The sequence below is a fragment of the Balearica regulorum genome, chromosome 1 (genome assembly GCF_011004875.1).
Source record: "Balearica regulorum gibbericeps isolate bBalReg1 chromosome 1, bBalReg1.pri, whole genome shotgun sequence".
Classification (NCBI taxonomy): Eukaryota; Metazoa; Chordata; class Aves; order Gruiformes; family Gruidae; genus Balearica; species Balearica regulorum.
Window position 1 is genome coordinate 30,143,178 of NC_046184.1, and position 22,652 is coordinate 30,165,829.

Genomic DNA, 22,652 nt, shown 5'->3' on the forward strand with positions numbered 1-22,652 from the left:
TTATCCACCAAAAAAGAATATTTCTGAAGTGTGAATGTTTGTGGAATCTCACTGATGGGCCCTGACAGTACTGCAGTATTTGAGGGAGGGATGACAATTTTGCGGAACATGCTGAAAAGTTACGTAAGACACAGTAGCGATTAGACTATTTCAGTTCCTGTGCATACAAAATATATTTACACTGACTTCCAGAAAGGTAAACTTTCATAACAATTTTACGTAAAGGCTACATGAAAAACAAGAAGAAAATGGGGTTTAGTGACCCGTTTGTGCATGCTGAATGTTAGTAGCGTCCATTTCTAGAAAGTAGTAGCTGTCAGTCGTGATACCTGTGGGTGCTGGAGAGCCCGATGTTTTGCATTGCTGTGCAGCCTGAGCCTCCTGGTGAACAACCCCTTGTCGGGCACGGGAGAGTCACATTGCTGAAAAGGTCTAGCCTGTTCTTTTAGCATCCTATTAAGAGAAAAAAAAAAAAGAAAAAAGTCAGACACAAGAGTGTCTCAGAGGCACTAGTTTTTCTCCTTCAGGATGTGTTAGAGCGAAGGACAGCCTTCCAGGTAAGTGGGCAGAGGTGTTGGAATTAAATATGGAAGGTGTAAGTGTGCCCTTGGGTACACCAGACTCATTAGAACAAGGGAGCTACAACACCTAATAGCAGCCAAGCAAACTTGTGCGGTGGGAGTATTTGAGATGCAAGATGCCAATACCATTGTAGTGAGGTCAGCCGTGTCCTAACAATTTCCTGTGTGCTGGCCCTTTTAATATATAAATTAATCTTGGAGGTGCAGGCTGACTGGCCTAGACTTAAGTGAAATAGTCGCTGTAATGCTGATGGCCCTGTCTCACAACAGTGCCGTCTGAGGCTGCTGGCGAGGATTAGGTTTCATGCTGAACTCCTTGCAGGTGTGACAGAGTTGGAACAACGTGCAGAACTGTGGTAGTCCAGGTGTCCTGTAGCGAGCAGGCATGACAGCAGTATTACTTCATGGTGGAATTGGAAGAATGAAGAGAAGTGTCATAGCCCTTGTATGTTTGAAAATGGATAGATGGAGGTAAAGTCCTGGTGAGGGAGAGGAGAGAATGTTGCAGCTGAGGTGCGAAAAGCAGCTGCAAAGGTATGCAGAGGTGTTACCAGACTCGGGCAACCAAAATAATTACAAAAGGTGACAAAAACAAAGAACCTGTGGCTACTTTGAATATGCGACCACTTTGAATTTCGCCTGGGCTTCTGCAATGCACTGTCTCCAGGTTACTGACATTCCCTGGTTATCTGACCAACAGGTCAGTGAGATCTCACAAGAGGGGTTGTGTATCACTGCTTAGTTTTGCCGTCTGTTTGTGACAGAACAGACTTTGTCTCGATTGTTGACTTTTTGCCCACTATCCTGATGTATCCTATTGGCAGGAAGACATGGCGCCAGTAGGCTGGCTCAAGACTACTTTCTAGCAGAAATCTTTGGCTGAAAGGAGAGCCATGTGGTGTCAGAAATCTGTGTATCTATTGTCTGGCTTGTGCTGGAGCTACTGATATGAGGGGTGTCACAGTCCCACTGGCACCGATGATATCAGTGGTAGGGGAGAGGTGGCATCCTTCGGAGAAACGCATTTTACGAAGCGGCAAGGTAAGCTGGGAGTGGAGGGTGACAAGAAGGTGACATAGCAGTGGCTTCACTACCAAGCAGGAGCAGCCCCACAGCACCCAAACAAGAAGAGCGAAGCAGGTCTGATAGTCGTTATGAGTTTCAGCTAAGAGTACAGATCTGTACAGAAGAGTACAGAGTGCAATCCAAGTGGACATAGTGACAAGGAGGTCTGAGGTCAGGCTGGAAAGTCAAGCCAGCAAGTCATGGTCCGAATTTGGTCCCATGACAATAACCAGGGCCGGGCAGCCACCAGTGCGATCATCGTCAGACAAGCCTGCAGTGGTGGGGAGGATCCAAAATCAGGCCAGGTGGGTCAGGGTCTGGACCAGCACGTACATACACACAGGCATACCTGTAGTGTAGCTCGGGCAAGGGCCAAGGGAGCGTGCTTCAGTGTAAGCACAGCTCCTGAGTGAAAGTAAGCAGCTCCTCGCTTCTTACAGCTCTTTGTCACAGAGCAGTCTGATCCAAGGCCATTCGGCCGGACCACGGCAGAGCTGCCTTCCAGCACAGGCAGCTTAATGCTGAGAAAGGTCCCCGGATAAGGTCTACTGAAGAACTTCAGCCCAGCTGAAGGACATATGCATGTGACTGAGTCAGTGTATATGGCTTAGTAAGTATTTATATGCCAGAGTTTATTTTAAAGACATATAAACCATCATCATATTAGGAACGATTGAAGGCATGGCCAGACGTACTCTGTTTACACTGTTAAATGCTGTAAAGAAGTCAGAAATGAGTGAATCACGTGGATCCTTGATTCATATGGGTATGTTTTCCTCCTCTTTTGACATGATGCTTCTGCTATCTTTGCAGACAAAATCGTTTGGATTTTCTTTTCTTCTTTCTGCTGTTCCTTAGCATACAACTCTCTTCAGACACAGAAGAGAATCCCAGGCTTGTACTGGTTGCCTTGTATTGCACAGTCAACTTTCTCACAGTCATAAAAGATGTCAGAACCAAGAAAAGAGTTCAAAGCTGGAAGATGGGCCACGCTACGGCAGTCCTTGGACGAATACTACAAAACGCCTGTGTTTCTGGTGACCTACCAGGACTGACAGACCTTCAGAGTGTGAACCTGTTAGTGCCACGGTCCTCGCTCTGGAACACTTAATGCTCCAAATGCTGTCAGCATCGATGTATAGCCTCACTGCCCAAAATAAATCTGCCCATAACAAATTGCGGCCCTCCTCCATTCTGTCTGCAGTTGCTATGGTGGTATGCTTGGTTGGGACTTATTCGACTCTGTAGGCAAAGGCAACTGATTCGTTTCCTTCACATAGGTGGGGCACCTGGTCTTGTATCTGAGGAGAAAGACTTGGAAGGGAAAGCTCATGTCAGGTCTTCACTGGGAAAGTGCTCAGATGGACACATGTACTTCCAGGCATACAGGCAAGACGTATCTGATTAGTTCTTACAGAGTGATTAATGAAATTTCTGAGATAGCGATTGCAAGTGACGTGAATTTTTAATGGACAACAGCAAGATATAAATACCAAATAAAAATATAGAGAGGGAAAGCCAAGAACTGCAGCTTTTTTCCCTTTGAATGCTGGAACACATATTGGAGGGCTAAACAGTTCCCGCTATAATATTTCAGGGGTATTACATTGCAGCAAAAGTTGTACAGCATCCAGGTTGGACGTACTTTCAGTTTTCTTACATCATTTACCTCCCGTCTTCTTGTTTATATTTTGGAAGCCTGACCAGTTGTGGTCCAAGTACATCCAAGAATGCCAAGTCCAGAATAAAATTAAATGTGATGGCAGGCTCGCTATTGGAGTCATTGTTATTAGAGTCTGAGGGAGTTTTGGCCTTAGCTGAAGGAGTAACTTCAGACACTGAGGGAGGCTCCTGATGTCTACAGTGGGCTGAAGTCCAGAGCTGTAAGGTGATGTAAAAGCAGCCCGTACTCTTTTCCCTAATTTCAGCAGCCCTGTGTGTATGGATGTGCAGAGGACATTTTGAAGGGAAAAGAAAGCAATCAGGAAAGAAGTTCAATTATTTAAGGTGAGCGGATGGATTTAGCAAGCCTGCCTGCTGAGATGGAGGCATGACCATGCAAATCAGCTAAGCGGTTAATGGCCACAGATACCATCGCCTCCCAGCCCTGGTGGTGTTTATATTATATATACAGCGCTAGAGGCATGTATTGCACTTGGCATGTAAAGAGAGAGACGGCTCGTGCTCTTTCAGATTTACAATCCTCTTTAAATTAACAATTTCTGCAGCACAATATATGTGGACTTTATCAAACACTGTGTATTTTATGCAGCTGAGATATCCTCAGTCACACACTACCATGACTTCACACAGCAGGGGCATTCAGCTGCATTCCTACTCCAGATATTTTGGCTGATTTTATCCATATTATGCTGATACTTACCTCTTTTTCTTGAGGCAGATCCTTCACTCCGTATTTATGACTTCTTCATGCCAAACTTTCTTGGACCTCAGTACGAATTTTTCCTGGTAAGTCATGAAGAAGCAATGCATACTTAAGCTCTCTGGTACATATGCCATTATTAATTTCATGTCTAAATTTGGCCGCCTGAACTTCGACTGTCACTGTCAATAGCAACTGACCACAAACATTACCCCTAACAATAACAGCATTACAGAGCAACTGTGCCCCCATGGAAAAAGAAAGACTCTTTGTCAAACGTAAAGCGCTTGCAAACATTTTGCAATAGCTAATAAGATTTTGCTAGAATAAGGGTGAATACATTTTTTAACAAAAAATGTATGGGACTCTAGATTTTTCTCTAGTTTATTGTTTCTTGTGGGGCTTCAGTGAACAAACAACTTTGAGTAATGAATGTTGGTGCTGTTGTAAAAGCAGGTATGCCGTGCCTCTTAAGGCCTTGCATGTTGTCAGTTTGTGTCTTGCTTCACTTGGTTCTCTGCCTGTTTTGCAAAATTTTGGGTTTCATAATATCAACCACTAAGTCGATGCTAAGTATTACTGAGGAAAATCAGCGATTTTCTGCTATTCTGAAACAATGTATTATTTTTAATGGTTTTGGTTTTTTAGATCCAGGTTCAAGTTTAAGCCTAAAATTCTTAATGACGTCCGTCCCCCCAAATTAATTTCAAAAATATCACGCTTGGATAGAATTAGAGGACTGTGACACAGCCTTTCCCCTAGCATGTGATATGACAATCAGGAGTACACATCTTGTTCCCCTTAGCAAACATGTTTCTATTGCATTATAACACTGTTGACCCAACTGGTTAGCCAATATTCAGTGTTATTTGTAGGGGAATCAGTTATTTCTCTGTTTCTGCCCCATTATTTTTGGGCCATGTATATAGAGGCTCATTTCACTGAAAATTAGGAAGGATTAAATAGCAGGAGACAATAATCCAAATCTCATTTCTGCCAATGCTTTAGCCAAACCCCCTCCATGCTCACATTCCCGTGTCCTTTTCTAGCTGTTTGCCAGGCACTTGCCTGTGCTCTGCCACCTCATTTGGCAATATAGAGCTGCAATCGATAGTCTGTGTTTGTGTTTGCTGGGACGCTTCAAACTGCATGTCCCAAGCACTTCAGGCTTGCATATGGGGTTGGCCCATGGGCAATGATTTTCCATTACTGGAACAGTCATGAAGTGGAAGAACAATCACTTGGCCTAACCTGTCATCAGGACCTACTGCACACACCACATGTGCCAGTGACAACTGGAAGCGCGTTCACAGCAATCCTGTTCCTTCTGAATAGCACCTTGCTGTGCGTTTGCCCATCACTTAGGAGAGTGGTCCTCCCTCACCTTGGGCAGCACAAGCGTTTTGCTCAGTTTGCTGGGATAGACAACACAAGGGTAGCTCAGACGCCCAGCACTACAGCCGTTCTCGGTTGTTTTCCTCTTGAGCAATTCTGCTCCCAGGAAATAGATTTTGCTGTCTTTCCCCTTGGTGCAGGTGAACAATGATAAGGCAGCAGCACCTTCCATTAATTCTTTACCAAAACACACATCATTTTGAAAGACATCCCTTTTGATGCAGATATAGTCCTGTTTGTATTCAGTAACAAAAAAATCCAAGTAAAACAGCATAGCACAAAGGATCAGAAGGGACCTTTTAGTATCTGCCAGTCCAGATGTTTGCTCTTCCAGGTATGTTCATCCCATAACCTCTTAAATGAACTCATTCAGCTGCAATTTAATTCTAGCGCACTTTCTTATTCCCTCATCTACATATGGAAGACTGTTTCCAAAGATCAACCTTCTGTTTATCAGAACAATTTACCAGTTTGTCCTGCCGATAAACCTGACCTTCACCTCCTCTGTGGTGTTTACACTTCTGGGAGCAACTGGTTCCTTTCTCAGCCTTTGTTTTTGAGGGCACCATGCAAACTCCCTAGGGCAGTATTCTTCCTATGTAGCTTAGAGTATTTAAATAAAACATCTAATTTAGGAGCCAAGTCAGAACTTAGGTAGGCTGAATGACTGGAGATGCCATTCTCTTTCCATTGACTGCAGGAGTCCCTGGTGACTGTGCTCCTAATTTATGTGTCTTTGTGAAGTACCTGAAGTTGGGCAGCATGAATCTAGGCTTTAATGCTGTTGGGTTTTACCTCCTGACCAGTCTTGAAGTCTTTCTCTGTGCTGGTTCCCATGGGAATTTATCTTTCTGGAACATAGATGACCAGTATTCCAGATGAAGTCTCATCACTGTCTTTAGCTACTAGCTTTCCTGCTTCTCTGTCAATTGGAAATACCCCGTCTGAAATAGTTTGCCATAATGTTTACTTTAAACAGGCCTGAATTCTGTACTGTATTTCCTTCCTTCCCATGACTTAGGGTTCATTAACTCCCTAGTTTAAACCTGAAATTCATGTTAGTCCTGAAGTCCATGATCTTTCACCATGGGTTATTAAATTTTACTTTATTTCTGTCAACCTAGACCTTGTGGTCAGTTCTTCCTAGGCAATATTTAAAACCTCCTTCATAAAGACATCACCTCCCACTTTACATGTCAGTTTTAAAATTCATTAACACCCCCTTGTTTCTGGTGTCCTGGTCATTAGTAGCAGCATTAGGCTGCTTGCTCCCAAGATCGGAAGTCTGCATTTTGTGTTGAATAGTCACCCACTTGAGGCTTATGCATTTGCCAGGGTGCCCAAATAATGAATGTTGAAAGGTGTCATTTCCTAATCATAAATTTGTTCTTGAAATCGAGGGAAATATAACAATAAAGCTGTTATCAGCTATCACGTAATTGCAGCCCTATTTCCATTCCGTCAGTGGAAACTGCTGCTTATTTGAAAGATGATTATTTGATTGCTGCTTGATTGCTGCTTATTTGAAAGGTGATTTCTCACTGCAAGTCGCACTGGAGCTGCTGGGAACTGCTAAAGCCAATGCTCCGAGGTCTGAATGATATGCAAGACTTCATACTTCTCTTTACACTGAAAATCGGAAATACAAAGAGTGGTTCATTTTTGGAGGGGAAAAATTGTTTCAACTGCTGGCTTACAGAGCGCTGGTTGAGCAAGAGGAGTGACAAGAAGTCATTTCCAAAGAAGGGAGAGTTGGTCTTTTTTTCTGTGGTATGAAGAGAGCCGATAGCTACATGACTTTTATTCTGCCTCAGTCAAAGCAAGGAAATACCAGGTTGTACACCTTGTGGTACCTCAGGGCCAAAGTCCTGGCACATCCCAGATATTTCTGCATTCCTGCCTTCCCCTTCCTCGCAGGATGACTCTCTGCTCCCTTCCCGTCTCTCTCTATTCACTGTCTCCAAGTCCTCCCTCACTCCAGGGCTCTTGCGTCACCTATATCTGGGTAAACTTTTCGTCACTCAAGGGGTTCAGTGTCTCTCATTTCCTTTTCCCTCACCATGGCCACCATGGTTCCCCTCTCTCTCATCCTTCTCCCCTTTTCTTTCACCAACTTAATCAAACACTTTGGACTAACACTGAGAAGAGCTGACATCTTTGTGATGCTGAAAGATTTTATCAACATATTTTCTGAGAGGTGGGCAGTTCCGCCTGTTGTTGGACGTGCTAGACATGCTAACTAGAGGGTCTGACCAGCGCTCTCTGGTTGATTGTCCTTAATATCAGGCAGTTTCTGCCTGAGGATGTCTGTAACATTCCTCTAATATTGTGTAAATAGTTGAGTGCGATGTTGTAAAGTTACCCTATTACAGGCAAACATAAACAAGCAGACATGGATAGGTGAGCCCTGGCTCCAGCTCCCAAAGGTGAGGACTCACTCCTGGATGCAAAACTGCTTTAACATTTCAGGCACTGATGAATAAAATTTAAAAAATCAAATTGCTAGTACTAAGTACTCACCATTTGCTCAATAAGCAACTATATAGAGGTGCTTTTTCACTGAGGGAAAAAACCATACGTGTCTGGCAGGAATCAGAGAGCCCTTCCTGGCAGAATAAGAATGTTCTCGGATCAAAATAGAGAAAAGAGGATATGAACAGAGCAGAAATAGGATGCAATCCATACAGAAAACTCCTGTGCAATCTATGGAGTGCAGGGGGTGTACAGGGCAGTAATGCTAAATTTTCCAGTTGCTGTCGATGCTGGCCAAAAATAATGACTCATTCAAATATGCTTAAGAGCTGCACTTTGACAATAAGAATCCGGGCAGACAGGTACTGGCATGGAAATGTACACAACAGTTTGTTTAAACAGTGTCTTTCACAACTAAGCTACTCAGTGACACGTGACAAGCCACAATACTTTTGCCACGTCAGTAGCCTACGCTGCCTGTCCCATCTCTGTCACCTTTGGCTGGGCCTGCCTGTGCTCAGCAGCCGCATTGCACTGACCCGCTCAGCTGCCACACAGCTCTCATCTGCTCTCAAGTGTGTTTCAGCCCCGAGGATGCAGCAGTACAGGCTCTTAGTCTTAGCAGGCACCTGCTCTCCCCATCCTTTCAAGGTTTCCCTATGGCATGCAAGCAATTTTTGCAGGTTATTTAAGAAATGCAGAATTTTATCATGAGAACTGTTGTGTAAATACCCATCCCCAAAAGAAACTAGTGGACAATACACATATGCATGCTGTCAGAAATGTGTAATTGCGTTTGGGAGAGGTCTGTGGGTAAAAATATGCTGTCTTCCTGACATTTGAGTATTCCCAGCAAAGGACCTTAAGATAGAAAGAGAAAGAAGAAACTATTAAAAAAAAAAAAAAAAGTAGAGAGGGAAATACGTGGCCCTGCATCAGTTTCACATTGAGTGGATGTGTAAGACTCCACATGGGAGATCTCTCGCCTGCGGCAGCTCACTTTCTCATATAAGAGAGAAAAATACTGAAAACACTGCCTGCCGGACCCTCGTCATGCACTGAGGAACATGCATGTGGCATCTTTCAAACAGGCAGTGTGTCTGCAGACTCAGGATTCCCCTACGGCCTCCATGCCATCACCTCTGAGGGCTGTTCCTGCAGGTACCAGCGCAGGAGGGATTGTCCCCACATCCTTGAAGGGGTTCAAAATGCCCCGTAAATGCACATCTAATGGGACCTGTTATGAATATTTCAGCAGAGATGCAGTGGAAATATCCACGGTACCTCATGAGCTGGTTCGTTGGAGGCGATAATCACAATGTGTAGCACAGGCAGCATTCCTCTGCCTTGAGGTCAGCATCCCAAACCAGTCAGACTGATGCCAGCACCTTGCCACACCTTCCAGTAACATCATTAAAAGCCGAATCCTCATCTCTGAGAAGTCGGCACCAAAGCCCTGTTCAGTCCTTTACTGCCTTTTTTGGCAGCCCCAGCCATCAGGCACCTCCATGGGGACGGGGATGGGACAAGGCCAGGTTGAGACATCAGCCCACATGTGGGTGGTGGTCAGGATCCGTCCTGGTGAGGGGTCCCCTGACATTGGCAGCTCTGCTCCTCTGGTCTCCCTGTTATTTCTAGCACAGAGTCAATGGGCTCAGGACAGAAAACAGTATGAGCAAGGCAATAATGGAAAAGATAAGATATTGTAAGATATAATACAATGCAGTATTGTATCATATAAGATATGACTGCTGTGGTTATGAGAGGCTTAGGTTGGTCAAGCAACAAGGAAAGGGCAAGATCATTGCGGTTGTTTTCCATTTGTGTGGGTTTTGGTGGGGTTTTTTATGAGTGGTTTTTGGTTTTTTTTTAGATTCCACTACTAAATATAGAGAAAGCTCCCTTTTGTCTGGTGACATTGGCGAGAGCTAATCACTATTCGAGCCTGCATAATACATCTGCATCTAAATTCAGGCGCTTCAGAGGGCATCTGATTTTTAAAGGAGGCTCACAGTAAAGCTCTCTGCTGCAACTTGAAAAGGCAGCCAGCACCCAGCCTGCAGCAAGGAGAGAGATGGAGCTCACAAGGCTTCAAGTGCCCTTTCCTCCTCCTGCAGTGTGAAACCTACAGAGCAAAAAAAAAAAACCATAGCAGGCCCCTGTTGGATGCTGCTGCCCAGGACCTCCATGCTTCTGTGTGATACCACATGGCTGCGTGCCCTTTTTACCAGCATTAAGAAAATATCCTTGGAAGGCAGTTAAGACACTGTTTCCCTCTTCCTGCCTCACAGAATTTGTCTATTCATATTTGTACCTAGGATTATTAGAATCTCTTTGAATCTCTGCGGTCTGTTTATATGTTATATAAATAGGGCTGGAGGAATGAGGCATATCCTATAGACTAACAATATAGCACAAGTGCTGCGTGTACCATCCCTTCCATTTTTTATTTGAAAACATTTCAGGAGCAGTAGAATAACAAGCTGAAAATGTAAATCTGGCTGCCTTTTGATGCAGTTGAGTAGCTAGAAATAAGGAAGAGAGAGACACATTTACATATTAGACTATTATAGACCCAGGTAGGATGAATACTCACTGTAGCTTGTAATAACATTTCTGACACAGGTAGTAATAGGACATAATTACATTTGAGGTGTTTAAGAGAAGGCGCTTCTCATACAGACTAACCACAGGAACAATTAGAGGTGCAAAAGTCCATTCTGTGCTCTCAGACACAGAATATATTGAACTATGAACAAACCCAGAGGTTGTGATCTTTTGTTCTGCAAATTAACTAACCTCATAATTACAGGTTTTTGTGTAGCTAAAGCAGGCTTCTTTTGATCTGCACTTCTTTTAGAACAAGTTGCTTTACATCAAAATAATCCCTGACCTGGTTTGCACAGGGGACATCTCCGAGCAGTATGAGTGAGATTTTCTTGCAGTAGAGCTCATTATACCTTGTGGGTTGTGGATCTTTAGTTTTCTGAAGGCAAAATTGCTTGGAAGTATCTACCATGATTGAAATGGCTTGTAGCTACAAACTCCATGTATTCCTTCTGGCAATATTAGCCTTTCGAGCTCAAGAAAGCCCCATAAAACCTTGTAACATTATTTGTTTCCAGTAGTCATGACTAATTTGTCACTGCTGAAAAGAGTGCGATGCAGGACAGATTTACTTCCATAAACATGATTTACTTTGTTATCTCATTAAAACAAGCAATTTGCCAAAGCTTTATGTATTACAGTCTTTTCTGTGAGGGTACATTGATGATGAAAACAGATGTTTCTCCAGGACAGGAGTTCCAGTTCATTCCCAAAGGCAACAAGACAAATTACGTCCCCAAATTCAGCAAGAAACATGATGAGGGGCTGTGTCTTTTCTGACCACTCAAAATTCCCTTTCAGGAGAGCACGTAACCGGCAACCTTTGCCTCCTAACCTTTCCTGGGGACACGTGCCCGGGGTTGCCCCAGCTGTGCTGAAAGCCGTGGATGTATGGGAGCATCTGTGCCAGCCGGAGTGCCCCGGTGCTGGAGCTGGTGCTGCCATCGCTGCCCTGCAGGTAGCACGGCCTGGCAGCACCGGGGCTTCGCCTTGGCCCTCAGCTTCTCTGCTCCTTTGGCTCACAAACACAAGCAGTACCCCCAGCGGGGACGCTCATTTCCCCAATGCGCTCTTTATGCTGGGCAATAAATAAATAAAATAAATAATATTCCAGGAGCAAAAGCTTGTGACTGATGGCACTTAATGACAGTTTTGCATTTATCATGCATGACAAATCCTGGCTGTAACACAAGCCCCCGTGTCAATAAGTTTAGCAGCTGTATTGCCCTGAAGACTGGTCTGTATTTAGAAGGGTAAATAAGATTCTTTTTTTCCTCAGCGGTTGCTGACAAAGCTCATAACAGATCCAATAACGCTTGTGTCCTGTGGGAAATATGTATGTTAATTTGCCTGTGTAAATACTCATTCCTCTTAAGGAAACGCTCTGCCTGGCTCTACGCGTTCCTTCACATGTTTTATAAAAACAGTTAAATAAATAGCTTACTCCCAGTGCCTATTCTCACTGAATCAGTGACACAAGTCAAGATCCAGCAGCCTCAAAACATAGTTCTGATCTTTATGAATGCTCTGCAGAATCTCCCCAGTCCTCATCGGCTCCAGAGTCAAATGCTTTTTGTTGCATGCTGTGAAGATGAAATGGTTTAAGGCTACTTTAAACTCTTTCGGTCATGGTAGCCTGGGACAGTCGTGCCTTTCCATGGTTTTGTTTATTGACATCTCTATACCTGGTCTTTGCAAGTGAGGCCTTGGAAAAATAACCTTCAAATCCTGGGAAGGGAGCACGTAGTTCCTTCCGCGTTTCACAGCTTTTTAAACATCTTTCAGTGTCTACAGCTGTGAAGACTGCTACTTTTAAACCAATTTTCTTCTTTTTGTTAAAGCAATTTTTAAACGGTGACTGATACCATATCACTCATTGCTGCTCAGCATGAAATGTAATTTATGAATGGAGGGCATGAAAGTTGTTTCCATTGCTGCCATCTTCTGGTGCAGTTAATGAACTCCACATAACTCCATAACAAAGGCACATTAACAGTGAAGAGAAATTAAACAAACTGAAATAGCATATAAATCTTCCTGAAGGCAGCTGTTAGATGCCAGAAAAGCATCTCGAAAGGTAATACACACCAGAAGGACCATTGCCAGCTGAAAATTGCAATGCTCCCTGGAACTGCCTTACCCATTGTTGTAGTACTGATGTAACAACCATGATGATATTAGAAAACATAAGGACAAAAAATGTATTTCTCTGTGTTTTGGAAGGCTTTTGATATAGCGGCTCTGCAATCAATTTTATGGCTTTGCTGAAGTCATTTCCCCGCTGTTTGCATGGCCCTTTCAGAGTGGGGAAAAAAGAGAAAAAGAACATTTTGGTTTTTAAGCAGGTAAATGTGAAACAATAGAAATTACCCAGGGAAGTTCAAGGAGAGGTGCAGGGTTAGAAATTACTTTCATTTACTTTTTGGAACTGATCAGCTGACAATGTCCCTGTAGTTACTGGTGTTCAGTAACTGTGGTAAATGAAAGAAAAGGAATAAATTTCCTAGAGTTCAGTAAAGACAAAATAAAAAATGCAGTAACCTGAGCAAAAATAAATAAATATCTTTAGGAGCTATTTTTGCTGCATACCATAACACATTTCAGAGCAAAAATTAGCCTTTGTTCTGCTCTGCACAGAGAGCAACTCCATGAGGTGCACAGCTGAATCCAGTGAGAATCCATCATGCCAATACAAAATATGCTGAATTTCTGCCCTCATTTTGTGAAGAAAAGCACAGTATTCTGTCTGTACTCCATTCATTCGTGCTGAATTTCAGATTCTTTGGAGTTTTGTCATTGCGTTGGCTTGCTTGCGAGCTCAAATTAATTTTTAATGATTTAAGAATAAAAGCGGTCAATATTTCCTGAAATCGCACCTATATACTTCAACTGCAAGCTTCACTAATCCTCAGAAATTCATCCTGCTGCTGTTTTGGGGGCTGATGGAGGACTCGTTAGCTTTTTGATCTCTTCCATAATGGTTACCCCATTCATCAGCCAGCCAGCTGGCTCCATCGGCTCCCTTTGGAGTCCCTTTCCCTGACTAAGCAGCGCTGCCATAAAACTGCATTGTATCCGCGCGCTCTGCCCTTCCTCCACAGATGTTACCGTTTCAATGGGCATACACAGTCCCTCAGCAAAGCTAAAATACCGCTCTGCCAAGTTCCTCTTGGCCAAGATACTTCCTGATGCTGAGGTTTGGGGTTTTTTTTTTTTAGAGCTCGTGCCAACTGTGTACCTTTCCCACCCCAAGGACAGAATGTCTTTGGTTTACCGTGGCTGGCAGCCTGCCCGTATGGCATCCAGGTTTCTGGAGTTCAGCATGGTTTCCATATGATCAGATTAAATTATTTGGGGATAATAAATGATTTGGCAGTGCACAGCACTCTCTGGAGCGTAGTCATTTACGCTCGACAAATACTTTGCATACAAAAATGAATGCAAAACCCAGAAATGTAAAACCTTAGGCAGAGCTATTTTTCTTGCATGGTGGAATAAAGTAATAGTCTTGAATAAAATGTTCTGTATGAACCTCTACCCCATGCAATGAACTACGTGATTTTTACCTGTCATTCTCTATTTTTTTAATCCCACTATCAATTACTTGTGTGAAATACAACTGGCTTTCATGAAATTGCTCAAGAATAACCATGATCAGAATTTGGACTTACTTTGTATATGATATCACTGCTCTTCAGAATAAGCTAACCAAAGATGCTTTCCTAGTTCATGTGTCGTATTAAGAAAGTGTGTAAAAGAAAAAGAATTAGCACTCATTAGAGACAAGCGTGGCCTGATGAGGAATTCACAGGGAACGGCAGGATGACCAGGGACTGCACGGTGACAGCTGTGGTGGCAGGCAGGTGTCTGCTATGATTCAAGGCTGCTTACAGCAATGAACATCAGACTTACTGCTTTCTTGTAGAATGGCTGAGAATGAAGGTGCGCAGAAGACAATATAAAATATTTATGGTTTATTTGTCTTTTCATAACCTGTGGGAAAACTGCCCTCATCTTTGGCAGAAGCAGATGCCTGGGAGCATTTGCAGGTGGATCGCAGCCTGAGTGAAGCATTTCAGTGAGCTGTGTGTGTGCACGTGGAGCACGAGGAGCGCTGGAGGCACATGTATTCGGGTGTAGTGGCTCTGCAGCTGGGGCTCAGAGCGCTTTCCAAAATGCTTCCACTGCACTTATGCTCTTCAGCAGTTTTATCACTGACCCCAGGAGGGAAACAGGAAATTGAGAAGCTCGGTGAACAACAGGATCACCTTTCCTTGAAGGTATCTCTTACCAAAGGGGCAGATGTTGATTTGCTGTTGACTCCATCACGCCTGTCCTTCACCTAAACCAGGGACCTGGCTTGCCGTGTTTTTCAGCCCAGCAGCTTTCCCAGGTACACAGCTACATCACGCACACAAGTTATTTCCAAGTAGGTGTTCTGTGGACAGAACCTGGGTCATTTCACACGTCCCCCCACATCCTTCCACACACAACTATCCTGGTCACCTCCTCCTCATCGCTGCACCCACTCTCATGTAACACTGGCCAGATCTCCTCCATCTCCTTTACTCTGTCCCTGGTTCCTTCAGCTGTACATCATGCTTTCACTAATTCCTCACTGTGATGCTTCATCTTCTTCTCATGCCTCTGTATTTTTGGCAGCTCAAGAGGCAACATATGCTCCGTTGGGTTCAGAGCTATGTGTGTGCTGCCCGGTTGCCAGCGTGCACATGCTGTTCACGCAGCAGAGCGATGCCTCTTGCAGCGGAGGAGGGCTGAGCCACCCTTTCCTCTCCTCCTTCAGGGCACCCCTTCAGCACTCTCTGCTCTATCCGTTCACTGGCATTTTATGATTCTTGTAGGAGTTAAATGACTTTGAGACTTCTATTTCTCTGGCAGATTCGGTAAAAATAGCCTGACAGCTTCAGGAGTCTGTGTGGGGTGGAGAGGCAGACAGGGGAGCAGGCAGCTGCTGCGGTTGCACAGCTCCAATTCCTTAGACAAGCAGGCTAAAAATGAATTGCATTGGAAAATGGATCCTAAGGAGCTGGACTAGGTACTGTCACTTTTTGTCTGTCTACCAGGCTTCTTCTCGTCTCTCATCCCGAATTTAGATTGCAAGATCTGTGGCATGAGAAATGCATTTTTGGTCTCTGTATGCTCCATTACAGTAATAAAAAAGTAATAACAGATAGAAATACTTAGAATTTGACTAGATTCATTCTCCACAGCAATCACTTCTCACAAAAATGTTTTAAAAGCCCCAGCACACAGAGCCAGTGAACTCAGACTTCACTGTGATTGAAGGTGCTACAAGCCACTCCTTGACCTCTTCCCCAGCTGCTCTTTCCCCCCTCCCCAATACATTTTTTTGCTGCTGTGACCTTCTGGCACTCAGTATGCCAGGTCTCCATCCCAAATCTGTTGTCATGGAGATTTAGGCCAGCGCTCCCAGGAGAGAGCGTGCCTCTTTCAACCATCCAAGTGACAAGTCCTGAGCAAAACTGCACCCCCAAGGACCGCGGTCCCCGGCAAGGTCTGCCTGCCACACGGCTCCTCAAGTCTGCTGGCGCCGCTGGGGTATCACATGGTGAATGTAACGCAGGGAAACAAGCTCTGAATTCTTCAAAATACCAGGTTTTGTCCAGATTTCCCTTCAAATCTGCAAGCTAATTACAGGAGGTCACCCACTGGCAGGCCTCACTGCCACGGCGTTAGGAGTTATGATGAAATAATAAAGCGAGAGAGGTTGTGTTCATCATGCGCAAATAACATCTCTGGGGTGGTCTAAAGCAAGATGGAGTGATTGAAACCTTGCCTTGATGTTCAGTGCCAAGGGCAGGGGGTGAAAGACAACGTAAAATAATGAATCTGTTTAATATAGTTAATTTTTCTTCCTTGTTAGTTTGAACAGTAGGATAAGTGATTGATATTCATGCATGTCACAAGGGGAGCAGAAAGATGGCAGTTAGCTCACACTGGAAGAAAAGGTAATAGTAAAGATCTAACCAAGATGAATAAATGAAAAACACTGAAAACAGATAGGAGTAAGCCTGTTCTCAGTGGTTTGAAATATGACAATATTTATCACTGTCCTGCAGGATATACATCAAATTTGCCTGCCTCAGGTGGCTAGTCAAATGGAAATTAAAATTTCTCTTGTCTTTTTCAAAAGGAGTAGGCAAGAACTATGATGCCAGACCACCGTTTCCACTCATATCTTCCTGTGTTGAAGGTCTTGCCCACTCCTTGCACATTAAACCACTCCTCAGATCCACACAACTGTTGTTTGGCTCTGTCCATAATCCAGCCCCCAGGCAATGGAGAATATTGCTGAGGTTTAGTGCCTGCTAAAACAGAAGCGAACTGGAGCTGGGGAGTTTCCCAGAAGCTCTGTTTCTGATTTTACACACTTTGGGTGTCTGCTGTTACCCTTAGTCTGAACCCAATAAATGAGACATTTGGCAGGGGACAGAAATAGCTAACACACAAGAAAGGGGCCAAGGGCTCGGCTGTCTAACTGCATGGCATTAGTCAGTGTTGGCCCTTGTAGAGTTATCCTTCAAAACAGAGAGACTTTGAACACCAGAGCTGCCCTGGGGTTCACTGGAACCCCCTGAGGAAAGTCCCATCTCCTACACATGTCCCCAGCAGGGTGGCGAGGCTCTGCCCTGAGCTACCTCGTAGTGCTGGAAGATGCAAAATTTTATCTGGCTGTTAATGACAGAGGGTGGGGAGAGTTGTCTTGCTCTTTGCCGACTGCGGGTAAGAGAGGCTTCTCAAGAAACTTCCCAGGCGTGCCTAACTTTCCCAAGACAGGCTGCACGCAGGCAGGCTGCCTGCTCCGGCGGGCAGGGTGGTGTGTGGCAGAGGGACGTGAGGGTGAGGGCTGCGAAAGCAAAGGGAAGCACGCTTGAAAATGGTACTGGTTGCTCTGGGTTGGGCCTGGCAGCAATGTTTGCTTTTGCTGTGAGGCCAGCTGGTGCCTGCTGGGTGCAGGCAGAAGGAGGAGGGTTCTGGAGGGGTCCCTTGGGTTTATCAACTGAGAGGAAGACTCCATGTTTCTGTCACTTTGCAAATCCAGTGATACAACAGACTGTGCCCTCGGGGAGAGGAAGAGATGTTGTGTGGTGTAGGTTTGTATCCGGCTGGTGTGGGACCCCAGCAGCCCACGGTGCTGCCCAGAGGCACCAGTGTGGTGCAGCCACCCTGCTACCCACTGTCCTCCTACGCCTGTCTGTCAGTCTCTGCTCACAGCACACGGCCAGCCCTGTGGTATCCAGCAGCTTTAGCCAGCACTGTTTGGGCAGGTGGGCTGTTGGGGTGCTTTATTTCTAGGGCTGCAGCTTGACCTGAGCCTTCCGGCTTCCCTGAGTGGCTGTGGTGCCCTCCTGGCCTGGTAGCACAAGCTAACCTCATCGTGGGTTGCTCTACCTCACGCTGATTTTGCTTTCCCCTCTCTGCAGATATAAATGAGTTGATACCGAAGTCTGCGCCAACATCTGTGGCCTTATTGCTATGCCGGCATTCTTTGTGTATTGCTTGCAATGTTCCCGAGCAAGTTGCTGTCACCGGGTGCATGGAGCCAGGGCTGGGGTGGGTGCTTGGCTCTCACCTCTTTGCCTCTCATCTGAGGCGGTGGCAGCTCTCTCTTTCGCTGCGTGACAAATGGCTGCTGGGATAAAGCCGTCTCCTGCCAGGGGCTACACGCAAGCACCAGAGAAAATGAGAGCAAGCAAATGCTGAGGTTTCTCACAGAAATTAGTAATTAAATGTACAGTCTTTAAGGCATGGCTCCTGCCTGTATGTGTGCACTGAGCTCTGTCGGCCTTTGGAGAAGGGCAGATCACAGCTGCTAACACCAAACACTCTTCCCGGCTGCCTTAAACTCTGTAAAGCTGCTCAGTCTGAGGGCCGCTTTGCATTCGAAGGTGCGGAGAGAAGCAGATGGGTCTGTTACAGGAGTTGTCGCAGTAGGACCCCTACCCGAAATGCAACACCCAAGGAAAACCTGAGCCCCGGTGGGGTGTCCCTGGGCACCAATGATGGGTGTAGGGATGACAATGCAGTGCTGGAGGAAGGAAGGAAAGGCCACAGCCAGAGGAGCAGGGTGGTTGTGAGAGAAAGCCATGGAAGCTGTTGGTATGTATATCAGTTAAAAATGGGTTCGAAACTGTAAGCAAAGCAAATCCCAGGAAAAGGGCCATTATTAATACAGAAACTGAAAATGGCTCCTGACTCCATCAATTACAACCTCAGTGACACCCAAATGTGTGCCTAAATGATTTACAATGTTAGCTGAGGGAAAAGCTGCCATGCGATACCTGAAAACCCTGCTCAAGCATCAATATCAATGCCATTTGAGTGGTGGATATTCCTTTATTCCATCCCACCCCATCCCATTCCACCTCATTCCTCCTTTTTTTGTAGCAGTTCATCTTTGATTTAATCTCATGCATGAACTAAGTCACAGCAGATCACCGCATATCATGTGCTTATGTGAGAAGCGGGCACTTGGATGCTCAGGCATGTACAGCTTCCTAGTTTAAATTCTGAGTAAGTCATGAGACAAAGAGTCACTGAAACTTGTGTCTTAAGGAGAACAAAATAACAATCCTATCTCCAAGGCCTTTCTGATATTGTAACAATGCAGCAAATTTAAAGCACCACTGTCAACTACTATTGAAAGACTATGGTTTCACCAAATGAACATCCTAAAAACCATTCCCTTAAGGTGCTAGTCCAGAAGCAACTAGAGGCAGCTGCTTGTCTGTGGCATTTATTGCTATCCTATTTAGCCTTAGGGTAAGTCATTCAGGCCAAGGCTGATTAAAGCAAAGGCCGGGCAGGACCAGGATCTCCGGTAGTTCTGTGTAGGTGGGGATGGTGGGCGGCAGCATGGGAGCAACCACTGGCTGATCTCTGTAGTGACTGTGAGGTCCCCACCAAGCAAGCAGTGGCACAACGCAGATAACCAGTGGGACTGGATTGGGAAAGAGTGGTTAAGACCAAAGACGTATGTGAAATTACAGTCTTGTGCAATTGCTGAATCAGTGGCTCCGACAAGATGAGTTTGTTTTTACACACTGCTTGGGCAAAGACTACCCGATGAGTACACGCTGTTTGCCGACTCAGCTATGAAGTAGAGTTAATGACATAAAAGCTTATGATCAGCAGGGTGCGCTGGCAAAGCTCCTCAGCAGAGAAGTGCCCTAACAGAGGATCTGCCTCTGAGCCTCTCTGCCTGGCTTGTTTTGGAAGAGGTGTGATCTCTCTGATCCTGCTCTCTCCTTCACGATGGCACTCTGGCCCTGTATATGTGCCTTCTTCTGCAGCTTCCAGCCCCGCGGCACTGGTGTCCTTCGTCTTGGCCCCTTCCAGGAAGCCTGTTCTTCCCCCTGTGCTGGGAGGCCGCTCTGAGGTCATCTTTCTGAGCTAAAGTGGCCACGCTCTCAGGCCAATTAGACTGTCAGACATGTTCTTCATCATCTTCTCTGGAATTTGAGTTGTTCAGGTTCTCCTGAACTTGCTCTTTTGTAGATGTCTGAACCATGTGAGTCTCTCTTTAAAGTCACCCTTTTCTAATGATTTAAAACATTCCTCTTGCTTCTGTACAAGTGGCATGAAAACCTTCTTCCCTTTTCCTTGCTTGCTCATTATTTTTTCTGTTGCTTCCACCCACTAACTAGCGAGTGAGAACACTTCAATCTCGGCAGCTTTTCTAATCCAACTTTTTCTCTTCACCTTTGTAGGTCACAGTCTCTCTGCAAGGACATAAGTTTCTTTCTCTTTCTTTCCCACCTGCCTCCATGCTGCTTTTGGAGACAGCTTGACTGAAAGGTTTCATGTAAAAGAAATTGCCTTGCATTGTACTGGGAATGCAATTGGGCTTCGATAACGCAGCAGACCAACAGGGTGCAGTACCACACTGCACGCTGCTCCTTGCAGGCACAGCACACACCTTGTCTATATGGGCAAAAAGTAATTTTCCAGTTCCAAAACATGAAATTCAGTTGGTTCTCCCCAGCTTAAGATCTATTTCTCAAGCACACATTAGGATTCTTACCTAAATGAATTTGGATTGCAGATAAATAAGAGAGGGCAGATGGAAAAATGGCTTTTTTTTTTTTTTTTTTTTTTGTAAAGCCACTTAAAACAAACAGTTTTTACCTGTTCAGTCGAAACCCTCACAGTAACAATTACCCACAGCATGTTTTCATGGCTATGGAGCCTCAACAAATAGCTGTGAGTCTTCAGATAAGACGTACGCATGCTGACTGCAAAGGGGATTTAAAATGATCTCTTATAAATACTTAATATAGCGTAAATGGGAGTATAAGGAAAAAGAATTGCTAAACAGGAGAAATAGAATGGTGTCTTACTTATGCACGGCACTTGCAGTCAGCCTGAATGCTTCTCCTCTAACACAGTACACTAATTTCACTCATGGTTTGCCATTTCAATCTTCCAGCTCGGCTAATACGGCTGCCTGAAAATTAGCAGAGCTGCAAGCCCATGGTTGTAGTTTACATTACAGGGTGCTGTGGAGCAGGGTCTTTGGCTGCTGTCAAATGGCACGGGTTCCCTGAAAAGCAAAGAAAACCTGTCCTGTAAACCAAGGCACTGCTCTCTGTTTATGGTCACGCTATAACCTTCTTGGCATGGCCAAATTCTTTAGCTTTCTTTCTGAGGGTATTGCAGTTTCCCTTGACAGCAAACAGCCCAGCGAGCCTGCATACAAGTTATCTAGAATCGAATTCCCATTAATTTTTTTTTTTTTTTAATTCATCTTCCAAACTCTGAAGGCTAAAACTGCCTATAAATCCCCTGCAGAAATATGCAGAAATACCAGGAACTTGAGGTTTGTATTTTTAAGAGGAACACTCACTAATTCTGAGGCAGGCAGAGCGCCCTGCAGCAGTGAGGGCAGCAAGGCTTGCACACACCGCTGCCCCCCGGACCAGAGCTCCTGGCTGCGGCAGCCCTTGCGGGTGCTGGTCCCTGAAGGCAGCACTGTGCTGTGTCACACCTGGGGCTGATGTGCCTGAGGGTTCCCCTGGTCCTCTGCAGCGAGGGGGCTGTGGAAACTCTGGTAAACCACCGCTTTTTGCCAGGCAGATGTGATGTACGAGGAGCTGTAGGTGACTATGTACCCAGAGCTTCTCTCACAGCTGTGAGATGGTGCTATGCTACAAAGGCTTCTACATTTGGAGGAGATCTTCCTGCACTGATTTGCCAGCAGCTAGTGCATGTGGGTTGTGCACAGATGCTGAAGTTCAGCCCTTCCCGCGAACAGCCCATTTCTGTATCTTCTGCTAAGAAGATCCTGTTAAAAACCTCTTAACTGAGAAGGAGAATGGTGAATCCTGCTAGCACTCTCAGATATTTGCAAATAAGATTATCTCCCTAAAATTGTTCTGTTCGGTTTCCTTCCTGACTTCTGTGTGACAACATTGGTAACAACAAGCAGAAGACAAAGGACAAGGAAGTGAGAGTTCAGTTCTTCAGATATGAGATCATCCCCAAGGAGAAACTGCCTTTATTTTTGTAATCTGGCTTCCTTTTCGCCTCTGACATGTACCCAGTCACTGTCCACTGCCTGAAGCAAAAAGAAGACATGTAGAAGAGTTACTGTTGTCTCCTCCTGTATCAACTGGGGTCACAGACCTTTCCTACTATTTTTTCCCTGCTGTGCAACATAGACTACAGTCAGCAAAACTTGCCATGGGACTAAAAGAGGGAAACAAAAGCATTTTAGAAAAAAAAAATCTGTTAGGTACTTGTGTGTTGGCAGTATGAGGAAGTTTGTTTATCAAATTGATTGTGGATAGCGCAGGGGCAAGGAGCAGTGATGGCGAGAAACACCAGTGAGCATCGGCCAAAGAGACACCAAAGGGGAGAAGGAGTCAGGAGGCCAAAATCTACAGGAAAAATTATCCATCAGGTGTTCTGATGCCTGAAAAAGCTAAACCAAACAAAAGCCAAGCCTGTTGCTCACCCCTCTCTCCCCTGCTGAGCAAACCTCCAGGATTTGGCAGAGAAACCCGCCTGAAGGTGCGGGCAAGACTACGGTGGTTCTGGGAAGGAGAAGTGCCACAGCGAGCACTTGTCAGCACCAAGGGCATCTTTGATGCTGAGGAAGTATTTAC